Source organism: Beta vulgaris, chromosome 4 (assembly GCF_026745355.1).
Source record: "Beta vulgaris subsp. vulgaris cultivar EL10 chromosome 4, EL10.2, whole genome shotgun sequence".
Classification (NCBI taxonomy): Eukaryota; Viridiplantae; Streptophyta; class Magnoliopsida; order Caryophyllales; family Amaranthaceae; genus Beta; species Beta vulgaris.
The window spans coordinates 47,643,980-47,651,300 of NC_079205.1; the positions used below are offsets into that span (position 1 = coordinate 47,643,980).

The window sequence follows — 7,321 nt, forward strand, 5'->3', positions numbered from 1 at the left end:
AAATTGAGGGTCACCATATAGAATTTCCGTTAATTATAACTATCTTAAAGTACTTTTTTTCATTAAATATGTCATATTCATTTTAACAACTTATAATATAATCTTTCAATAGTAAAAAACAATTGATAACATATTTTAACACGTGACTATATGCTCATAAACAAAACATATATTTGTCATAGGTTTATGCTGCAACATTTTAAAACAAAATTCTAATGAATGAATGATTTAAAGTACATAATTAATGAATAAGTTATTGTAAGGCCTATTAAAAGATTCTTTATATAGTTTATCATCAACTTGTAGTGATTTACTAACAACAAGTTCAAGAGAAGTAATTTTTTCATACAAAAGTCTCACGAAGTTAACGTGCGAAAATCATTACAAGTTGAAAAGAAGAAATTTGGCTTATGGATGTTCTTTTACATATATTATTGGTTTAAAATTGAAAGTAAAACATATTATTTAATAAATAATATCAATTATATTAATAACAAAAGAAGCTCAAACGATTGTAAGTTTGTGATTTGCCTAGTAACACGATACATTTAAAAAGTAAACAAGGCATATATTATAGTTTGCAAATAATGGTGGTGTTTAATACAACTACTTGATGTATCCAATTATTAACACCATTGAATATCCCGTCAACTTGGTTACATCTGCAAACTTGAAAGCGCATTTATGGCTGTGAAGTCTCGAGTTCGAATCCCATGCTTGCTATCACTTCCACACCCCCATTCTTTTATTTTTTTATTTTATAGTACCAATTTTAATTTGTAATTTGTAACATTTTTCCCCCATTAAAATGATTTTTTTTTAACATGAAGAAATATTAAATTTGTACTTGTAACTTACCAATATTTGTTTATATAAACTATAAAGTCAAGTCATTATGTCGTTAGATGATTCAATTCGAATTGCGTTAGAGGATTCAATGGGAATAAAACGGACTAGTGATGATGCACATGGATGGTGTGATCAATCAACGCGAAAGTGTATTGGGGTCGTAGGCTATGTCCAAAGGAACACAACGAAAGACATCTTAAAAAGAGTGTACAACCCGTAGATAATGGCATGAAGGACCCTATCAACAAAGATATACTGGCAGGGGCAGCAATACTAGAAATCCCAATCCATCAGAGAAGAATGCAAAGTCGAAGGAAAAACATAAAGCAACACCAGATGAAATTGCCACGAAGGAGGTAACCTCATGATTTATTTTTTCTAGTCGTTATTTCAAATGACGTTATATGTTTTACAATTATTTGGTAACAATCAGGTTTTTCGTATAACATGTTCCAATATTAATCAATTTGTTACTATAATATAGGTTTTGATTACTATTATAATTTTTAGTGTTACTAATAACATTACCAACTTATAGAGGAAATTTGATGTTCACATTAAGTTGAGAAATGTTTATTTATCTTTGATGTTTGAATATATGAAGGAAATTAAAAGAAACACGTTTGGTTCAATGGGCGGGAGGTGGCAATTACAACATCAGAACCATGATGTTGCTGGTGGTAGCAACAATGTCCACACGGGTCTTCATCAAGTACCAAGGCATCCAGGTTTATGACAAAGAGTCACTACTACAAATATGTGCAAAAGTATTACCTATGAAAGGCCTCCTTAATGACATAAATGATTATTCAGCAAAAAAAACCTAATTTGTTCGAAAGGTAGTGGTCTGTTATAACATGATAAAGGATACCTCTTTTTTTAAAAGGTGGTTTTTTAAACCTTATCAAAAGTTTCCAATATTAAAGAAACCACTTATTCTTATGAAGTAATGACTTTGATTTTATATCTTTTTTTAAAAAAAAATCCATATATACATTTACATGTTTTCAGGTAGTCAATAATAATTGTATTACTAATTGTTAATTAAAAATAAATCAACACACAAATCTATAATCCACTAGCAATTAATTACCTCTTATATCTCTATTGTAAAAAGGTAAAACCCTAAATATACTATTCTTTAATTACTTAATTTTACTTTTACTATACTTACTCCATAATTAACAAATTAAAGCCAATGCAAGCCTATAGTAGTTCTTAACTTCTTGATTACCATCTTCCCTCAAACACGCACTACCCGAGCAAAAAAAAAAAAACTGCACATATACCCGTCTGAATTTTGCACCACAATTCAATCGCCAGCAACCGTCGGATTTACCTCGCTGGCGAATTCGTCTGCCAGTGGAGTCGTCTTTTCTGTCGTCCAATTACCCGATAGAACAAAAGTCGTCTTTGTTCGCTAGTGTTCCATTACCACCACCACGCCACAGCGACGCCAATTCGTCCGCCAGTATTCTGGTAATAAACTATTCATTCCCAATTTATCTTGCCTTCCAAGTTCCAATTTGTTTTATTAGGGTAATTGAATTATATATATTTTTATCGGAATTCTTGTTTGTTTGCAGATGTTCATTAAAAAAAGTAGTGTCATGAAATTAAATATTTTTGAAACTTGTTAGAGTATGATGGTAGATGAATTGTGAAAATCACTTGAAAATTTATGCCAGGACATGTTCCCGTTAGTTTCCTAGTCGAAAATTTATACAATATTCAATTTGCAATATGAAAGTACTCTGATTAGATTCATCTCAACAAATGATTTGGGAAAAGAAAAAAGATTATGTATGTAACAATTATAGAGTTATCAATAAAACTAATGAAAATAAACAGGATAGTCTTTGATAAAAGTCAAATGTGGCTTACATTTTGGGAAATGCCGGTCTGCAATTGTAAAAGTATGATAACATTGTACTCGATCTTCGCTAATAAACCTTAAGCCATCTGCTTCATGTAAACTTGTCAAATCCCTGTTTGCAGTTTTGTGGATTGTGGCAGCCTAAGAGACTCCGAGGCACAATTATGATCCATGCTGGCAGGCGGCAGCCTAAGGGACCCTTGTGATTTTGTTCTTGATTCTTTTGGTCCTTTTCTAAAGTGGTGTGAGCATGTCCAAATTTTACTGTTCGAGTGGGTTCTTTATGTGCCTAGTTTATTGTTTCACCGCCGCGTAGGTAATCGAGCTATGACAGATTAATCTTTGCTTTGTTGTTGTAGTTGGTTGCCTTTAGCTAGAATTGTCTTGACAATTGATGTGTATAACTTTATGGTTTTTGTTAGATATAACCCCTAAGGATATACATAGTCATCAAATACATAGTCTAATCTCTAACTAGTCTGGGGAATAGTAGATAAAATAATTTGAAAATTAACAAAGAAAGATAGGGGATTTGATCCAAAACTAGAGATTTTCTTCTCTATATAGCTCATGATATTACCAGCACATAATATTTACCTTTTGTTGAAATTGTCCACAGATGCATGTTGATGCGTTAATCCAAGTGAAGATGGAAGCTTAGGAGGAGTAGTAGTATTTGCAACAGGACTGTGCTAATCGTACACTGAGCATTTTGGACTTTGCAATCACATACACATAGCAAAACTCTGGTGCACATTTTGTCACATGGCTTGGCACGCCAGGCTTTTTAAATGTTCTGTTAATACCAACAATGTAGTTTTAGGAAAGGAATACTTTTCAACATTATTAAGAGACGAGATAATGCAGCTTACTTCACAAAGAGCGTTTCTTGACCATGCGCCGATAACAATGTTAGTCATGAAGTTGTTGTTAACATAGTCCAAAATAGCCTTCGGTACGTTAGTATCTTCAAGAACTACCTCTTTCAATTGAACCTGATGGTAATATTGCCAAGCGAAAATAATGTTTGATTTGCTTTGATGTGGACATTAAGATTTCAGAAACTAACAAGACTCTCTTTTATACAAGCAAGTATGTAATTAAATTCATGTATACTCTTTCCTTCTGCCTCACATAGACTAGTCCCATCTCTGACTACCCCAATGCATGCATTTTTAGATTATGATAGAGATAAACTATAGAGTGAAAGCTGCAAAGAATTGTCTACTTGAGATATATAAACTGATAAAAGTTTATATCAGTTTATATACCTCAAGTAGAAGGGGGGGTGATGAGATTTCTTAACATGTGTTGTCTATGATTTATCATGTTTAGATTTTCGCCCTTTTCCTGCAATGTGGGGTCTCTTTAGGCACGGAGTTAATAAGATTTTGATAGTTAGTTAAGTTTTTTTTCTTTCATGAAGGTAACTTTTTGGATACATTAGTGTAACTATCTAAACGGTTGGCTTCTGATTGAAAGGGGAAAATATTAATAGCAAATGGTGAAGTTCTCAGTTGTTTATTATGTGATCCCTCTCCCCAATGGGTAAATCATGGTCTCTTTAACTCGTGGTAGCTTATAACTTGAAAATGTTGAAGTAGGTTTTGGACTAAAGACTGGTGATTCATGTTTCTATTACGTTATTTTTTGTAAATTTTATATTGTGATTGGTGCACGACAAGGTATATGTTTGTATTGGTTTTTCTTTCTCATTAGAGGAGCTGCATAATATCTTTCACATGTTATGCCATAGAGGTTTTATGCCTTCCCTCCATCTATTTTCCAATTTTTCATGTCTGGGTTGGGTTAATGGGGGTTGTGCGATGGTGATGACACTGCCATTAATTTGATAAAATGTTAGGTTAACTTTTTTTTACTCTTTATTGATTATTTAAGTATATATTTTTGGTCTCTTACAATAAGTAGCAAGGTATTGTCTAAGCTGATTATTGTGGCTAATTTCACTCTAGATATTTTCAATCATTTATATGAAATTATTCTCTCTGTTAAGTAATAAACTTCATGGTTGACTTGGCAGGTGTTTTCATAATATAGTTGTTGACAATAAATAAATTAATTAGAAGTGGATGGAGAGAGGAAAAGGAAGATAATTGTTATGATAGAAGGAAAAAACGGATTATATGATGGTAAGATAAAAGGGCAACGTAATATTTTTACTTCCAAAGAAAGACAATTCTTTTACAGGCTATCAAAATACAACAATGTGGAGGTTTTTTCTGGGACGCAGGTCGGAGAGTACTGGTCATAACTTCATTTGCACTTTTTTTAATGAACTTTAAGGTTTTGAGGGGGGATTTATGTTTTCGTATTCAGTCTCCTTGTCATTTTTAGGTTTCTCTCTTTCTATGTGTTCTATTGGAGTGTTCATCTATAATATTTGTGATTCTTCATTTAAATTGGAGTGAAAATCTATACAAACAACTACCACATGATTTTGATTTGCTTCTAAAATGAAATATAATGTAGAGAATAATGTGAGAATTAGTTGGCTATACATACTGTGACTTTATTTACTTTTGTGTTGATGGTGTGTCTACTCTATTCTAATGGTTCTCTATATTAATTATAATTAATGCATTAGCAGCAAGTTTTTTGACAAGTAATTAGTGTTGGTGATTATAAGAATATTGTAATGAAATTAACCTACAATTTACTTTATTCTGCACAACGTAATGTATGAGTGCGACTCTTTGAATATAGGAATTCTGGGTGAATATTAAACACACTAGAAACCAACACTTTTGGATTCATCATAAGGTATTTCATTTCCTGCAACTAATATATTTTATGGCTTTCTATCAAGAAGTAATAATGTCAAAGAAAATTCAAATTATAGTATTGCAAGTATGTTGTATCTCACTCAAATTAAATATGTTTGCCGAACATTATTTGGTAGAATATTTAAGAACTCTATTTGCCCAAATTTGAGTTAGTCTGATACCTAATTAGTTTTTGGTCTTTGGTAATGCCCCATAATATTACATGAAAAAACATATTTATCATTATGTAGGAAAATCATGATTAAACTAGAACTCTTTGTTTTCTATAGACTTGAGAGGCTTGTAAATTATTACTCATGACACTGGTTAAAATGTAAAAAACAATTTTTTTGTTTGTCGTTAGAAGTTGTTTTGAAGTCCAGAAGTGTTCCTCAAAATGGATGGTGAATTGTGTCTGTGAGTCATTGTTAGGACAGATGTGAATCTTCTGGGCTACTTTACTTGAACTGACCCTTCTTGCAATTCTAGCTTCAGTTGCCTTTTGGTTTAAAAGTTTGCTTCTAGGGTGTTCATAGTTGCATCAACACATCGTGTTACCACCAAATTATAGGTCCCTCAAACCTTGTATGAGCCATTAAGTTGATGTTTTGATTAATAATGTGCTTTAGTTGATAATGGAAGTTTAAGTGTCCTAGTAAGCTAAACTTGAGCAGCTACAGTTCTATGTATATTTGAATATTGGTTGGGGGGAAAGAATCATTTGGTAGTCCTTAGGGTTTATAAACACAAAAAACTCTAGATCTTCCTGCCTTTATTTGTGATTGAGAAAGACTAAAGATATGGATTCTTGAGTGCAACTTGTTATTTCTTAATCATGTAAATACATGCTTATGTGAACTTGTGATATGTAGAAATGGATCCTAGTTGAATTACCACGAAAAAACCTGGTGACCCGAGGTATATTGCTGGAGTGAAGGAATTTATAAATTTTGCTGTGAAGAATGATGGAGGAAATGATAGATTGCCTTGTCCTTGTTTTATGTGCCATAATTTGTTGTATAAGAGAGTTGATGAGATACTAAATCGTTTGAGTAGATGGACCTTTGATAGAACATACACCTGTTGAATTTTTCATGGTGAAGCTAAGGAAAAAATTCTATTTATGTATGATGTTAGTGAAGGTTATGATAGTAATGATGGTGATAGGTTGGAGGAATTGATACATGTTGTTGAGAATTTTTTTGATGGTAATCCTGCTATGTTTGAGACCTTGTTAAGTGATTCTGAGAAGCCTTTGTACAACGGTTGCACCAAGTACACAAGATTGTCATCTGTACTCAAGTTGTATAACTTGAAATTAGGTGGTGGTTGGAGTGATACAAGTTTTACTCTGTTACTTGAAGCGGTGAAAGACATGCTTCTAGAGGATAATGTTCTTTCAGGTTGTACTTATGAGGAAAAAAATATATTATCTACTATTGGGTTGCGCTACGAGAAGATCCATGCTTGCCCTAATGATTGCATTCTATATCGTAATGAGTATAAATCATTAGACGATTGTCCTGTGTGCAATACATCACGAGATAAGAAAAAGGTAGGAATACCGGCTAAGGTTTTATGGTATTTCCCAATAATACCAAGGTTTCAACGTATGTTTTCAAATCCAGGGGATGTAGAGAACTTGACATGGCATCATAATGGTCGTACTAAGGATGGGTTAATGAGACACCCGGCTGATTCCCCGCAGTAGTGGAGGTTTATTGATGAAACGTTTCCTCATTTTAAGAAAGATGAACATAACCTAGGCCTTGCACTATCTACGGATGGTATGAACCCATTCGACTCCCTTAGT

At 32.8% G+C, this 7,321-nt stretch overlaps 1 long non-coding RNA gene across 1 annotated transcript; it reads left to right on the forward strand.

Moving 5' to 3' along the window:
- Nucleotides 1–1,583: 1,583 nt before the first annotated feature.
- LOC125497005 (uncharacterized) lies at nucleotides 1,584–6,872 on the forward strand. Its single transcript, XR_008969081.1, has 3 exons — nucleotides 1,584–2,328; nucleotides 3,345–5,506; nucleotides 6,381–6,872. It is a non-coding gene; the product is annotated as an uncharacterized LOC125497005 (long non-coding RNA).
- Nucleotides 6,873–7,321: the final 449 nt, after the last annotated feature.